The sequence below is a fragment of the Lissotriton vulgaris genome, chromosome 3_2 (assembly GCF_964263255.1).
Source record: "Lissotriton vulgaris chromosome 3_2, aLisVul1.2, whole genome shotgun sequence".
NCBI classification, from domain to species: domain Eukaryota; kingdom Metazoa; phylum Chordata; class Amphibia; order Caudata; family Salamandridae; genus Lissotriton; species Lissotriton vulgaris.
In genome coordinates, this window is record NC_141690.1 from 279,234,796 (window position 1) to 279,251,523 (window position 16,728).

A 16,728-nucleotide genomic window follows, 5' to 3' on the forward strand; every position below is an offset into this window, starting at 1 on the left:
GGCATCCTTGAGTGACGTTAACATTTGAGTGATGTTCGGAAGAGGGTGTCTATCCACCCATATTCTGTCATTCAAGGTCCTCAAGTCTATGCACATTCGAAGAGTACCGTTAGGTTTCCTGGCTAAAACCACTGGAGAAAGCCATTCTGAGCTCTCTATGGGCTTGATGATCCCTTGATTACAAAGAGATTCAAGTTCATTAGATAATTCCATTCTCATAGCTAGTGGAACTCGTCTGGATTTGTGCACTATGAGTTGAACACCTTGCTTAAGAATAATTTGATGCGAAAAAAACCTTTAATTTTCCCCAACGTATCAATAAATACAGACAAAAGGAAGACTTCCAATCATGAGACTCTGCAGTGCACACAGATGCAATTTGATCTCTAAGCAAAACTTTTACAGAACTATTTGGATCTAAAATGATTCCCACATTTTTCTGCTCCAACCAACAATGAAGGGATGATCGATCTTCAGAGACATAAACAGTAGCGGTGGTAGAATGATTTTTAAATGTTAAAGTGCAATCAAATTCACCCAAAACTTGAACAGGCTTACCACCATATGCTACTGGTTTAATTAACGATTTCCTCAAAGGAATATCAGTTAATTTGCACCATTTTTCAGGACCAATTAGTGTGAAGAATGAACCTGAATCAGCCATCATGGAAATATGATGACCATTTATCCCAATTTGACAGTATGGTTGTTTTACAGTTTCAGGTTGAATTTTTAATACATGCGATGCATTTTCAGAAAGACCTGAATCAGAGCATGTACTATTTTGTAATGCCTCTTCCAAAACGTTCTCATCCTTTACAATTTGCGGAATGGTCGTGAGATCATGAACGCTATTCAAGATATAAGAAGAAGGTTGAGTAATTTGTTCCATAGTACAAGATAACATCATGATTTCATTACCATCTTCACTGTCAGAATTCTGGTACATCTCTGGTTTTTGATCTATAGAATACATTTTTTTAGTGTGAGGTTTAGCATTGGAATGACTAGGTTTAGATTGGCAACCTTTGGAAAAGTATAAGTATAGGAACCCAGTCCCTAGGACTTTAGATTACCCTGGACGAAACTCTGCAACATATATCTTGGACCTTCGACATTCTATATCGACTAGAAGAGGGAACAAATCTCACTGGGGGTCAAGGAGTGACTCCCCTGTTCAAACAGACACCAAAGAAGCATCTTGCCGGTCTGCATTTTCGAGGCTCCAGCCGGATCCCGAAGGATTTGCGACACAGGACATGGACTTCCAGACATCTCTGAGGCCGACACGAGATCACAGCAAAGCTGAGACCCGCAGCTGTCACGAGAGTGCACCTACTTCCCACTGCCCCATGCCCACTTGTCGAGTGCCCCCGCTTCCAGGTGAGCACACGCCCCCTGGGCCCCCCTCTCTCTAATGACCCCCCCAGCCCCATGCCCACTTGTGGAGTGCCCCACCTGGTGAGCACACACCCCCTGGGCCACTACTCTCTAATGACCCCCCCAGGGCCCCCTCTCTCTCATGACCCCCTAAGCCCCATGCCCACTTGTGGAGTGCCCCCCCCCCCCGGTGAGCACACGCTCCCTGGGCCCCCTCTGTCTAAAGGCCCCCCCCAGCCCCATGCCCACTTGTGGAGTGCCCCCCCTGGTGAGCACACGCTCCCTGGGCCCCCTCTGTGTAAAGACCAACCCAGCCCCATGCCCACTTGTGGAGTGCCCCCCCCGCGATGAGCACACGCTCCCTGGGCCCCCCTGGTGAGCACACGCCCCCTGCCCCCCTCTCTCTAAAAATCCCCCCCCCCAGCCCTATGCCCACTTGTGGAGTGCTCCCCCCTCCAGTGAGCACACGCCCCCTGGGCCCCCCCTGGTGAGCACACGTTCCCTGGGCCCCCTCTCTAATGACCCCCCCAGCCCCATGCCCACTTGTGGAGCGCCCCCTCCCGACCCCGGTGAGCACACGCTCCCTGGGCCCCCTCTCTAATGACCCCCCCAGCCCCATGCCCACTTGTGGAGTGCCCCCCCACGATGAGCACACGCTCCCTGGGCCCCCCTGGTGAGCACACGCCCCCTGCCCCCCTCTCTCTAAAAGTCTCCCCCCCCCCAGCCCCATGCCTACTTGTGGAGTGCTCCCCCCCCCCTCCAGTGAGCACACGCCCCCTGGTGAGCACACGCTCCCTGGGCCCCCTCTCTAATGACCCCCCCAGCCCCATGCCCACTTGTGGAGTGCCCCCCCCTGGTGAGCACACGCTCCCTGGGCCCCCTCTCTAAGGACCCTCCCAGCCCCATGCCCACTTGTGGAGTGCCCCCCCCCCCCCGGTGAGCACACGCTCCCTGGGCCCCCTCTGTCTAAAGCCCCTCCCCCCCAGCCCCATGCCCACTTGTGGAGTGCTCCCCCCTTCCCCCCCCCCCCTCCAGTGAGCACACGCCCCCTGGGCCCCCCCTGGTGAGCACACGCTCCCTGGGCCCCCTCTCTAATGACCCCCCCAGCCCCATGCCCACTTGTGGAGCGCCCCCCCCCCCGACCCCGGTGAGCACACGCCCCCGGGGCCCCACTGGTGAGCACACGCTCCCTGGGCCCCCCTCTCTAATGATCCCCAAGCCCCATGCCCACTTGTGGAGTGCCCCCCCCCAGTGAGCACACGCCCCCTGGCCCCCCTGGTGAGCACACGCTCCCTGGGCCCCCTGTCTAATGACTCCCTAGCCCCATGCCCACTTGTGGAGAAACCCCCCCCCCCCCCCACTGGTGAGCACACGCCCCCTACCCCACCCCCCCCCAACACGCCCCCTGGACCCTCCTCTTTCTAATGACCCAGCCCCATGCCCACTTCTGGAGCGCCCCCCCCCCCGTCCTCCCGGTGAGCACACGCCCCCTGGGCCCCCTGGTGAGCACACGCTCCCTGGCGCCCTGGGCCCCCCTCTCTAATGACCCCCCGAGCCCCATGCCCACTTGTGGAGTGCCCCCCCCCACCCCCGCAGTGAGGACACGCCCCCTGGGCCCCCCTGGTGAGCACACGCTCCCTGGGCCCCCTGTCTAATGACCCCCCATGCCCACTTGTGGAGTGCCCACCGGTGAGCACACGCACCCTGGGACACACTCTCTCTCATGACCCCCCAGCCCCATGCCCACTTGTTTTGAGTTACAGTGCGTGCACGCCCCTCTATTTCCAGTGACCACCCCCCTATCCTCGAGTTGTGTATGTGTTTTTAAGTGTGTGTGCACGCCCCCTGTGCCCTCCTCCTGTGTGCACGCCCCCTGTGCCCTCCTCCTGCACACCATGGACCCTCCTCCTGGTGGGCACACCCCAGCTCCCTCCCTCTGACACTCTCTCTGCAGTGCCCACACTACCCTCCCCTGCCTGGCAGTGTTTGTGAGTGTGAGTGCACGCCCCTCGTGCCATCCCCCGCCCAGCACGCCCCGGACCCTCCCCCTGACCCTCCGTCCCTCCTCTCCCCCGATCCTGCCTCTTTCCTGTGAGCTCACTTCCTGCAGCTATTTCTGGTGCTGCTGTGCATGTGCGGACCTGGGCGCTGCTTGTGAGTGCGTGTGCCCGCGCGTGTGCACCAGCAGGTAGGGTGCGTGGGCTGCAGGTGGGGTGCGTGAGCTGCAGGTAGGGTGCGTGAGCTGCAGGTGGGGTGCGTGCACGCAGGGGCGAGGGTGCAGGGTGCACGCATGGGCCCCTGGCACCCTGGGCATTGCTGCCACATGGGGGTGGTGGAGGTCCGAGGGGCACGAGGCCGCCACAGTGCTGGGGGCGGGGCCTCTGGTGCCCCTCGTGCATGCACACTGGTCGACGTGTCCCTCGAGGCCGTGCGGGGAAAGGGGTGGGCGGGACATACTCGTGCACCGAGAGAGGGGGCGGGGCCCTGGAGCACAACATAAGAGCCCCGTCGTGCAGGCATGGGGTTCGACCCCTCAGGCTTAGCATCACTGGAGGCTCGCTTGCACGTGGAGCTGTGGGTCTCCACTCGTGCAAACAACTGTGGGTCATACCTTGTGTAGTAGATGGGGGGCTATGGGTTTTAACTCATGTAAACAACTAGAAACTGATGGTCTTCACTTGTGTAAACAGTTGTGGCTCTTTACTCTTGTGACAGCGGGAGGGCTGTGGGCTTCACTCGTGTTACAGCGGGAGAGCTGTGGGCTTCACTCTTGTGACAGCTGTGGGGCTGTGGGCTTCACTCTTGTGACAGCTGGAGGGCTGTGGGCTTCACTCTTGTGACAGCTGTGGGCTTCACTCTTGTGACAGCTGTGGGCTTCACTCTTGTGACAGCTGGAGGGCTGTGGGCTTCACTCTTGTGACAGCTGTGGGCTTCACTCTTGTGACAGCTGTGGGCTTCACTCTTGTGACAGCTGGAGGGTCAAGGGCTTCACTCGTGCACTCGTGTGGCAGCTGGAGGGCTGTGGGCTTCACTCTTGTGGCAGCTGTGGGCTTCATTCGTGTGACAGCTGGAGGGCTGTGGGCTTCACTCTTGTGACAGCTGGAGGGCTGTGGGCTTCACACTTGAGACAGCTGGAGGGCTGTGGGCTTCACTCTTGTGACAGCTGGAGGGTCAAGGGCTTCACTCGTTTACTCGTGTGACAGCTGGAGGGCTGTGGGCTTCACTCTTGTGACAGCTGGAGGGCTGTGGGCTTCACTCGTGTGACAGCTGAAGGGTTAGGGCTTCACTCTTGTGACAGCTGTGGGCTTCACTCTTGTGGCAGCTGTGGGCTTCACTCTTGTGACAGCTGGAGGGCTGTGGGCTTCACTCGTGTGACAGCTGAAGGGTCAAGGGCTTCACTCTTGTGACAGCTGGAGGGCTGTGGGCTTCACTCTTGTGACAGCTGGAGGGCTGTGGGCTTCACTCTTGTGACAGCTGTGGGCTTCACTCTTGTGACAGCTGTGGGCTTCGCTCTTGTGACAGCTGGAGGGCTGTGGGCTTCACTCTTGTGACAGCTGTGGGCTTTACTCGTGTGACAGCTGAAGGGTCAAGGGCTTCACACTTGTGACAGCTGGAGGGCTGTGGGCTTCACTCTTGTGACAGCTGGAGGGCTTCACTCTTGTGACCGCTGGAGGGCTGTGGGCTTCACTCTTGTGACAGCAGGAGGGCTTCACTCTTGTGACCGCTGGAGGGCTGTGGGCTTCACTCTTGTGACAGCTGGAGGGCTGTGGGCTTCACTCTTGTGACAGCTGGAGGGCTGTGGGCTTCATACTTGAGACAGCTGGAGGGCTGTGGGCCTCACCTGTGACAGCTGGAGGGCTGTGGGCTTCACTCTTGTGACAGCTGTGGGCTTCACTCTTGTGACAGCTGGAGGGCTTCACTCTTGTGACAGCTGGAGGGCTGTGGGCTTCACTCTTTTGACAGCTGGAGGGCTGTGGGCTTCACACTTGACAGCTGGAGGGCTGTGGGCCTCACTTGTGACAGCTGGAGGGCTGTGGACTTTACTCTTGTGACAGTGGGAGGGCTTCGCTCTTGTGACAGCGGGAGGGCTTCACTTTTGTGACAGCTGGAGGGCTGTGGGCCTACACTTGTGACAGCTGGAGGGCTGTGGGCCTACACTTGTGACAGCTGGAGGGCTGTGGGCCTCACTTGTGACAGCTGGAGGGCTGTGGGCCTCACTTGTGACAGCTGGAGGGCTGTGGGCCTCACTTGTGACAGCTGGAGGGCTGTGGGCTTCACTCTTGTGACAGTGGGAGGGCTTCGCTCTTGTGACAGCGGGAGGGCTTCACTCTTGTGACAGCTGGAGGGCTTCACTCTTGTGACAGTGGGAGGGCTTCACTCTTGTGACAGCGGGAGGGCTTCACTCTTGTGACAGCGGGAGGGCTTCACTCTTGTGACAGCGGGAGGGCTTCACTCTTGTGACAGCGGGAGGGCTGTGGGCCTTCACTCGTGTAAACAGTTGTGGGTCTCTACTTGTGTAATAGATAAGACAATACGTCTTTACTCATGCAAACAACTGGACACCTAGAGTCTTCACTTGTATAAACAGTTGGTGGTTCTTCACTCTTGTAACAGCTGGAGGGCTGTGGGGTTTCGATCATGTAAACTAATGGGGGCTGTGGATCTACACTTTTGTAAACACATGGAGTTGTGGGTCTTCACTCCTGCGCCAACTAAGGGACCGTAAGTCTTCTCTCATGTAAACAGATTGGGAGGGCTGTGGGTCTCCACTCTTGTAAACAGCTGTGGGTCTTTACTCGTGTAAACTGGTGGGACTATGGGTCTTCACTCGTGTAAACGATGAGGGCAATGGGTCTTCACTTGTGTAAATAACTGGGGGCTGAGTCCACTCGTGTAAACAGCTGGGGGACTGTGAGTCTTCACTTGTGTAAACAACTGGGGGCTGAGTCCACTCATGTAAACAACTGGGGGACTGTGGGTCTTCACTCATGTAAACAGTTGTGGGGGGCTCTGGGTTTTCACTCTTGTAAACAGCTAGGGACTGTGAGTCTTCACTCATGTAAATAGTTGGGGACTGTGGGTCTTCACTCGTGTAAACAGCTGGGGGCTGAGTCTTCACTCGTGTAAACAGATGAGGGCTATGGGTCTTCACTCGTATAAACAGTTGGAGACTGTGGGTCTTCACTTGTGTTAGCTTGGGGCTGAGTCTTCACCCTTGTAAACAGCTGGGGGACTGTGAGTCTTCACTCGTGTAAACGATGAGGGCTGTGGGTCTTCACTCGTGTAAACAGCTGGGCGACTGTGAGTCTTCACTTGTGTGAACAGCTGGGGGCTGTGGGTCTTCACTTGTGTAAATAGCTGGGGGCTGTGAGTCTTCACTCGTGTAAACAGCTGGGGGCTGTGAGTCTTAATTCATGTATACAGCTGGGCGCTGTGGGTCTTCACTTGTGTAAACAGCTGGGGGACTGAGTCTTCACTTGTGTAAACAGCTGGGGGACTGAGTCTTCACTTGTGTAAACAGCTGGGGGACTGAGTCTTCACTTGTGTAAACAACTGGGGGACTGAGTCTTCACTTGTGCAAACAGCTGGGGGACTGTAAGTCTTCACTTGTGTGAACCGCTGGGGGCTGTGAGCCCTCACTAGTGTAAATAGCTGGAGGCTGTGAGTCCTCACTAGTGTAAATAGCTGGAGGCTGTGAGTCTTCACTCGTGTAAATAGCTGGGGGCTGAGTCTTCATTGCGTAAACAGCTGGGGGCTGTGGGTCTTCACTCGAGTGAATAGATGGGGTTATGGGTCTTCACTCGTCTAAACAGTTGTGGGTCTTTACTTGTGTAAACAGCTAGGGACTGTGGGTCTTTACTCGTGTAAACGGATGGGGCTCTGGGGGGGTCATCACTTGTGTAAACAGCTGGAGGCTGTACGTGTTCACTCTTGTTACAGCTTGGGGGCAGTGGGTCTATACTCGTGTAAAGTGAAGTGGGCTCTGGGTATTCACTTTTGTAAACAGTGGCTGTGTGTCTTCACTCTTGTGGCAGCTGGGGGTTTTAACTCTTGTAGTAAGTAGTTGTGGGTCTTCCCTTGTGTAAACAGATGTGGCTATGGGTCTTCACTCTTGTAACCAGAGGGGGGCTGTGGGTCTTTACTCATGGAAACGGCTGTGGGTCTCTACTCAAATAAACAGATGGGGACTTCACTATTGTAAAAAACTGTAGGTTGTTGGTCTTAACTCGCGTAAACAGATGGGGTTGGAGTTGGGGGGCCTGTGGGTCTTCACTCTTGTTACAGCTTGGGGCAGTGGGTCCATACTCGTGTAAAGTGATGGTCGCTCGGGGTCTTCACTTTTGTAAACCGGGGCTGTGGTTCTTCACTCTTGTGACAGTTGTGGGTCTTTACTTGTGTGAACGGATGGGGGCTGTGGGTCTTCACTCATGTAAACAGCTGTGGGTCTTTACTCGTGTAAACAAATGGGTACTAAGGGTCTTCTCTCTTGTGAACAACTGGAGGTTGTTGATCTTCAGTCGTGTAAACAGATGGCAGCTGGGTTTTCATTCTTGTAACAGTGGCGGCTGTGAATCTTCCCTTTTTGTGTGTGTTTTCTATCATGTAAACAGCTGGGTTGTGTAAACAGCTGGGGGCTGTGGGTCTTCCCTCGTGTAAACGGATGAGGGCTGTGGGTATTCACTCGTGTAAACAGCTGGGGGACTGTGAGTCTTCACTTGTGTAAACAGCTGGGGGACTGTGAGTCTTCACTTGTGTAAACAGCTGGGGGACTGTGTCTTCACTTGTGTAAACAGCTGGGACGCTGTGAGTCTTCACTTGTGTGAACCGCTGGGGGCTGCGAGTCTTCACTCGTGTAAATAGCTGGGGGCTGTGAGTCTTCACTCGTGTAAATAGCTGGGGGCTGTGAGTCTTCACTCGTGTAAATAGCTGGGGGCTGTGAGTCTTCACTAGTGTAAATAGCTGGGGGCTGTGAGTCTTCACTCGTGTAAATAGCTGGGGGCTGTGAGTCTTCACTCGTGTAAATTAGCTGGGGGCTGTGAGTCTTCACTCGTGTAAATAGCTGGGGGCTGTGAGTCTTCATCGCGTAAACAGCTGGGGGCTGTGGGTCTTCACTTGTGTAAAAAGCTGGGGGACTGTGAGTCTTCACTCTTGTGAATAGTTGTGGGTCTTCACTTGTGTGAACGGATGGGGCTGTGGGTCTGCACTCATGTAAACAGCTTTGGGTCTTTATTTGTGTAAACATATGGGTATTAAGGGTCTTCTCTCTTGTGAACAACTGGAGGTTGTTGATCTTCAGTCGTGTAAACAGATGGCAGCTTGGTTTTCATTCTTGTAACAGTGAGGGCGGGGCTGTGAATCTTCCCTTTTTGTGTGTGTTTTCTATCGTGTAAACAGCTGAGTTGTGTAAACAGCTGGGGACTGTGGGTCTTCCCTCGTGTAAACGGATGAGGGCTGTGGGTATTCACTCGTGTAAACAGCTGGGGGCTGCAAGTCTTCATCGCGTAAACAGCTGGGGGACTGTGAGTCTTCACTTGTGTAAACAGCTGGGGGATTGTGTCTTCACTTGTGTAAACAGCTGGGACGCTGTGAGTCTTCACTTGTGTGAACCGCTGGGGGCTGTGAGTCTTCACTAGTGTAAATAGCTGGGGGCTGTGAGTCTTCACTCGTGTAAATAGCTGGGGGCTGTGAGTCTTCACTCGTGTAAATAGCTGGGGGCTGTGAGTCTTCACTCGTGTAAATAGCTGGGGGCTGTGAGTCTTCACTCGTGTAAATAGCTGGGGGACTGTGAGTCTTCACTTGTGTAAACAGCTGGGGGACTGTGAGTCTTCACTTGTGTAAACAGCTGGGGGACTGTGAGTCTTCACTTGCGTAAACAGCTGGGGGACTGTGAGTCTTCACTTGCGTAAACAGCTGGGGGACTGTGAGTCTTCACTTGTGTAAACAGCTGGGGGACTGTGAGTCTTCACTTGTGTGAATAGCTGGGGGCTGTGAGTCTTCACTCGTGTAAATAGCTGGGGGCTGTGAGTCTTCACTCGTGTGAATAGATGGGGGCTATGGATGTTCACTCTTGTGAATAGTTGTGGGTCTTCACTTGTGTGAACGGATGGGGCTGTGGGTCTGCACTCATGTAAACAGCTTTGGGTCTTTACTCGTGTAAACATATGGGTATTAAGGGTCTTCTCTCTTGTGAACAACTGGAGGTTGTTGATCTTCAGTCGTGTAAACAGATGGCAGCTGGGTTTTCATTCTTGTAACAGTGGGGGCGGGGGCTGTGAATCTTCCCTTTTGTGTGTGTTTTCTATCATGTAAACAGCTGGGTTGTGTAAACAGCTGGGGGCTGTGGGTCTTCCCTCGTGTAAACGGATGAGGGCTGTGGTATTCACTCGTGTAAACAGCTGGGAAGTTGTGGCCCTTTGCTTGTGTAAACAGCTGGGGGTTGTTGGTCTTCACTCATGTAAAAGTTGGGGGGGCTGTAGGTCTCGTGTGAACAGATGGGACTGTGGGTCAACGGATCGGTTTATAGGTGTTCTCACATTTCAATAGATGGGGTTATGGGTCTTCACTCGTGTAAACAGCTGGGGGCCGCTGGGTCTTCATTCTTGTAACTGCTGGGGTTTTGTGAGTGTTCACTTTTGTAAATGGGGCTGTGGGTCCTCACTTTTGTAAACCGCTGGCCGTCTTTACTCATGTAAAGAGATGGAGACTGTGGGTCTTCACTTTTGTAAACAGATGGCGTTGTTGGTTTTTCACTTTTGTAAACAGATAGGACTGTATGTCTTTACTCATAAACAGCTGGGGTTGTGTAAACAGGGGCTGTGAGCCTACACTCAAGTTAACATTGGGGAGGGCTACGGTCCTCACTCTTGTAACAGCTGAGGGGCTGTAAGTCTTCACTTGTGTAAACAGCTGCGTGTCTTCACTTTTGTAAACATCTGGGGCTGTGGGTCTTTACTCGTGTAAACAGCTGGGGGCTGTTGGTCTTTAGTCATGTAAACAGCTGGGGGCTGTTGGAGCTGTTAGTCTTTACTCGTGTAAACAGCTGGGGGCTTTTGGTCTTTACTCATGTAAACAGCTGGGGGCTTTTGGTCTTTACTCGTGTAAACAGCTGGGGCTGTGGTTCTTCACTCGTGTAAACCGTGGGGGCTGGGGGTCTTCACTCGTGTAAACAGCTGGGGCTTTGGGGCTTCACACGTGTAAACAGCTGGGGGTTCACTCGTGTAAACAGCTGGCGCTGTGGGTCTTCTCTAATGTGTAAACACCTGGGGCTATTGAACCTTCACTCGTGTAAACAGCTGGGGCTTTGGGTCTTCACTCATGTAAATAGCTGGGGCTTTGGGTCTTGACTCATGTAAACAGCTGGGGGTCGGTTGTCATTCTTCGTAACCATTTGGGGCACTGTGGGTCTTCACTCGTGTAAACACCTGGAGGCTGTGGGTCCTCACTTGTGTAAACAGCAGGGAGCTGTGGGGCTCTAATGTGTAAACAGCTGGGGCTTTTGAACCTTCACTCATATAAACAGCTGGGGCTTTGGGCTTCTCTTGTGTAAACTGCTTGGTCTGTGGGTCTTCACTCGTGTAAACAGCTGGGTCTTCACTCGTGTAAACAGCTGGGTCTTCACTCGTGTAAACAGCTGGGTCTTCACTCGTGTAAACAGCTGGGTCTTCACTCGTGTAAACAGCTGGGTCTTTACTCGTGTAAAAAGCTGGGTCTTTACTCGTGAAAACAGCTGGAGCTGTGGGTTGTCATTCTTCGTAACCATTTGGGGGCTGGGGGTCTTCGCTTGTGTAAACACCTGTGGGCTGTGGGTCCTCACTTGTGTAAACAGAAGGGAGCTGTGGGGCTCTCTAATGTGTAAACAGGTGGAGTTTTGCCTTAAACAAGGTTGATAGACAGAGCTGGTAAAAAGATGTGGTGCTCAACCCTCTATCCTAATGGATAACCTACGAAAATAGTTCACAGTTCCTTGCAAGATGAAGTCCAATTTATCAGTGTTTATTTTATGACCCAAATTGTTTTGGTGAGCCAAAGTGTGAAGCAAAAAGTGCAGCCAACACGTGTTTCACCCGCTGTGGCAGTCCTGGGGCTTTTTTAAGGCTGGGAGTGGTGCAGGAGGCAAACCAAACACAAGATAATTGCTAATGTGCACAAATGTAAAACATTTATAACTGAAGAAAACTCCTCAACATATTCCCTTACATGGTGTTGAACCACACCCAAGAAAATATAATTTGCAGTGAAAAATGAGTTACATAATAAAATACCCAGAAATCGAATGAATTAAGGAAGGATAACAAGACCAGCCTAGCAATTGCAATTGGGGTAAAACCTCAAGCAACAGTGTCGGTAGATAAAACAAACAGCCAAAATGACCCTGAAATAGAAGGCCATATACTGTGTTATTTCATTTCATACTTACAGATTCAATGGTTCGAAGTAGGTCCAGTCAAGTATCCTGAGGACATAGAGGTAACCACATGTGGTAAATGCCAGAGTCAGGGAAAGAAAAGAGGAAATTGTTGTTGGGTAAAGAAATAAAAAAAATAAAAAAAGGCGATTAGATTTGGGCACTTGATGATTTTGCTGGATTAGTAATAGCGTGATCACTGACTGCTGGTGTGCCAGTCGCATTCTGCACAATGTGGGTTTGGATTAAGGTGTCGGTTCTGATCTTCATTATCATGTGGAAATTGTGCATGTTGTGCATCGGGGGGCATGGTAGTTAGTCCGTGCAACGTGAGGTATCCGTACGTAGTGCCATATATCAACCCCAGGGGCACCAAAACCGTGCATCAGTGGATAAATCCGATGGTTACCCTATTATCTTTACTCAGGTCCTAATAACATTTGAGCATAAGTGTGCATGTAGGAAAGTGCCTCTTTTGGACATGGTTCGCCCCCACTTTTTGCCTTCGATTGTAAGTGCACAGGGTCCCTAACCAAACGGGTCCCCTGTGCCAGATCTCCTTCCCTAAACTTGCAAGTGGCACCCCTGTAGCTCGCATATGAGTCCCTAGTAAAAGGTACCCTTGGTGCCAAAGGCCTTTGCAGTTAAAGAATTGTCCCTAACGGCTGCAGCACAAGTTGTGCCACCCTAGGGGACCCCTCACCAAGCACATGCACGTTTCAACTCCAACCTGTGTGTCTTGGTGCAGACAAAACTGAAGAGTCGACCTGGCATGCATCCATGTGTGCTGTGCCCACGGACACTGCATAAGATCTAGGTAAGACACCCTTCTATTAGACCTTGGCAATAAGGTAGGATGCACTGTAGCTCCTGTGAGGCCACTTCTGCATGAGCAGATATGCCCCTGCAATGTCCTTGTAAGTACGTGGGCTGGACACTCGTCAGTACGAGTTCCCCAGCCCCATGATGGCCTCACTTGAATATGAGCTGTTTGGTACCAAACATCTCAGCAAAGAAAACCTGCACGGATTCCAGTGTCAGCTTTATTTAGAAGTGCACACAGTGCCCACCATCTTGAAGATTGGTAGGACTTATCCAATCAGGGCTAGGTCTATGCCCACCTCCCACAGGAGGTGGGCAGAATCAAGGGTCTCGCCACCCCCAGGTAAGTGGCCCGTGGGCCACTACCTGCCCCTCCCTTGTAACACCCGAAAACCTAGTATTTAGGTGGCATCCAAAGACCCTGAACTTCAGTTCCTGATGACCTAGGAAGAGCCAAACACTACAGAGTCGCACCAGCAGAGAAGACTGCAGACACCAACTGACTTGGCCCCAGCCCTACCAGCCTGTCTGCGACCCTCGATGATCCTGCACCAAAAGACGACCCGTCCTACAGCCCAGCGACCTCCAAAGCCTTGGGAGGACTGCCTGCATTCGACAGAGGTCAAGACTCCAGAGAACCGCGGACCTGTTCACCAGGCAAGCATCTTCAAAGGAAGAACTCTGTGACCTGAAGAACCACAAAGCCTGCCCCTGGTTCCACCTCTGCACCCAACAAAGCAGCACCTGATGAAGCTAAGGATACTAAAATGCTGATTTGGCCTGTAATGGCAATAACAAACAATCATACCTGTAATACAGCGTGTAGTGCAGAATGGTTGCGGGGTGGTATTCGTGCGGTCCCAGTGCGCGTTCAGCGTGCGGGGTGGTATTCGTGCAGTCCCAGTGCGTGCTCAGCGTGCGGGGTGGTATTTGTGCAGTCCCAGTGCGCGCTCAGCGTGCGGGGTGGTATTCGTGCGGTCCCAGTGCACGCTCAGCGTGCGGGGTGGTATTTGTGCGGTCCCAGTGCGCGCTCAGCGTGAGCGTCACTATTATACTGGTAGTTTATGAAGGAGGTGTCATTTAACCCTGAAGTGGTCCCAAGGAATTATGTGCATTAGCGTGGAGTGGAGGCAGGTCCCATCTTAAAGTGGTGGTGGTCATAGTGAAAGAGAGTAGAATGGAAAATATATATATGTGTTTTGCTAGGACACTAGAACAGACCAAGGGAAGGTGCCATATTAGGAAAGAATATTTTCATAGTGCCAATACTATCATAGATTGTGTGATAAGCTCTATTACAATAGAATTGTGTTACTAATGTCGGTCGTTTTCCATTCAGAGTTAATCTGCCAAAACTCGTGTAAACAGCTGGAGCTGTGGGTCTTCACTCGTGCAAACGCCTGGAGGGGTCAGACTTATTTTCACAGCTCCTGAGAGGTATCTCATCCACGCTAATAGGGGTCTCCTAGTCTTAGAACTTGGGGTCTCAGTCGTTGATCGTGTTGGTTCTCTCTTATGCACGAGGCTATACTCCCTGGGCATGCGAGAGGTTTGGGATTCTCCCACGCAAGAGCTTATTCCCTCCAAAGAGCAACTAAGGAATTGCTATTGGTTATTATCTGTGTAGAACGATGTACAAATTGCTACCAGAGGCTCACTGACAAGGGAATTCATTGAATTCAAGTCCATAAGTTCCTTTGAACAGTACTTTCATACTATTATATACCCTATGGACATGAAGCTATATATCTAATTTAGAGTTTGCTCTCTGCCCCAGGTTGTTTCTCTCCAGATGTTCAGTAAGGTGCTGGCTGATGACCTTCTCGAGGGCTGACCGGGAAAGGGAGCATCGAGATGGGGCGATTGTTCTGGAGTTCGCTCGGTTCAGAGGAGGGTTTCTTGAGGAGTGGTCGGAATTCCGTGTGTTTCCATGCGCCAGGAAAGATGGCTCTAGCGATGAACGCGTTGATTTACCTTTGCAGCTTACTCTCGACTCGATCCATTTAGGTCACACCGGTTTACAAAGAGATGGGCATACGTAGTCACTAGGTTGCTTTGAGAATACTAATATCTTATCGTAGTCCTCTTTACGCTTTTTCTGTTGCAAAATTCTTGGGCAGGACGTAGATTGCTAAGGAGGAAGGCTTTATTGACTCCGGCGTAAAGCCATTAGATCTTAGCTTCCCCACCCCTCTTCTATGTACTAAGAGGTGTGATGCCATTGCACTAGGGTTTGTATTACTTGCATTTTGCACTTTGTGGCAAAGTTTACATGCAGCACCTTGCAACCAGGAAATAGAAGCACTAATACAATTGTCAAAAATAAATTATGGGATTGTCCTGACTGGTTGAACTTTGCCACTGCTAGAACCTGCCATGTTGGTATTCTTAACAAATGGAGGAATTTTAGCATTAGTATAAATTTTAGCATTTTTGGTCACAAGTTACTAAGTATAATGTTACTGCATAGTGGATTTTGCACTTTTGTATTCCATATTTTCCTCTAAGGGTTAGGCACATAGCACTTTGAAACATCTGAAAGGTCACATCCCTTGGCACTTGTGTTCTGTCAATAATTTATACCCAGTTGCACAACTATTTACTCTTTTTTGACAACCTCCAGGATGGTGCCTAAAACTAAGACATGATACAAATAAGATGCCACGCATAACATATAAGGCGACAAACAATGTACTTAAGGCAAGAACACTTTGTAATGCTGGTTGACTGTTTTGGATGAAACTTTAACAAATGTATATGGGACTTTGTGCTATTTTTTTTCTTCATTTGTTTAACTGTATTTTATTGTATGTTTAAAACTTTTATGGCACATGTTGCCAAAATAAAGTTATTTATGAATTAGTATCTTTTGATATCTGGGGTACTTGACGATAAAGCCAGTTGAGGTCCTTTTGTAAAGTGCCTGTTGTGTGTTTATGTATGGTTGGGAGTTGTGTGGTAAACTATTTTGGGGAAGATTAGTGAGTTCAGACACAGGATTAAGGTCCAAGAAAATGTTGTACCTATTAAACACAAATTTAGGATGGTGCCTTCTAGCATCAAAGATGAGTTGGCGAACACTCTGGAAAAAAATGTATCCAAGGTGTCATTAAACCCATAGAGTTCTCTTTGTGGCTGTCTCCGTTAGTTATCTCCAGAAAGAAAAAAGGTGATCTGAGAGTTTGTATTGAGTTGTGTAGCCTGAACAAGGTCATATGAGTTGACTCGCGTCCACTACCGCAGATTGATAACATTGTGTCTAGTTTTGATGGTGCATTGGTGATTAGCAAGATTGATTTGCCATCTGCCTACCATCAGGTGGAATTGGATCAACCTTGCAGGCATCTCACCGCTTTCATCTCGCCAGAGGGCACTTTTCAGTTTAAGAGGATGTCTTTCGGTGTGAATCTATACGCAAGGGCATCAATAGTTTAGTTGGGTTTCTAGATGACATACTTGTAGCTGTTAGGAATATCCAGGAACATGACAAAAGAATGCACAGTGTATTGGGAAGGCTGGAACGTGCTGGTATGGTTGCAAATATCAAGATGTGTGAGTTTGGTAAGTCCAGAATTGAATATTTGGGTCATGTTTTTTCATGACGAGGGGAGAACCATGTCCTGATTTAGTGGAGTCTATTGTAAAAGCTCCTGCACCCAATAGTAAAAAACAGGTGTGATCTTTTTTGGGTGTCCTTGAATTTTATGGAAAGTTCATTAAAATCTTGCCAGCAAGACGTAGAATTTGAGGTGTTTTCTCAAAAAGAAAATAGTCCTAAATTGGGATGTAGGTTGTCAGAAGGAGATTGATCTTTTGAAGGGTGAGAGAGGATCCGAGAACTTTTTGCCAGTGTTTTATCACACTTTCCCAAATAGTTGGTATGGGTTAAGAAACAGTTTTACTTGCTACCAGGGTTCTGCGTGAAAATTTGAAAAACATTTCTGTGATTGAAAATGAACTGCTTGCTTGCTGTTGGGTGGTTGAGCAATTCAAGTGTTTTTGTATGGGGAAGGAAGTTCAAAATCTTTACAGACCACAAACCCCTCGGGGGCATTTAGAGTGGTGATGCCATTAGAGTTTTGACTCACAGGATTGCCAGATTGAGTGCAAAACTACTCCGT

General features: G+C 50.9%; 1 protein-coding gene across 2 annotated transcripts in view; it reads left to right on the top strand.

The window, feature by feature from the left end:
* Positions 1-3,391: 3,391 nt before the first annotated feature.
* LOC147725685 (programmed cell death protein 4-like) overlaps positions 3,392-16,728 on the top strand; it is a 123,659-nt gene continuing 110,322 nt past the window's right edge. Inside the window, exon 1 of one of the 2 annotated variants that reach the window (XM_086964359.1) lies at positions 3,392-3,568. The gene's annotated coding sequence lies outside the window, so the exon portion shown is untranslated. The remainder of the gene's footprint in view (positions 3,569-16,728) is intronic. The other variant, XM_086964360.1, reaches the window with a different exon arrangement.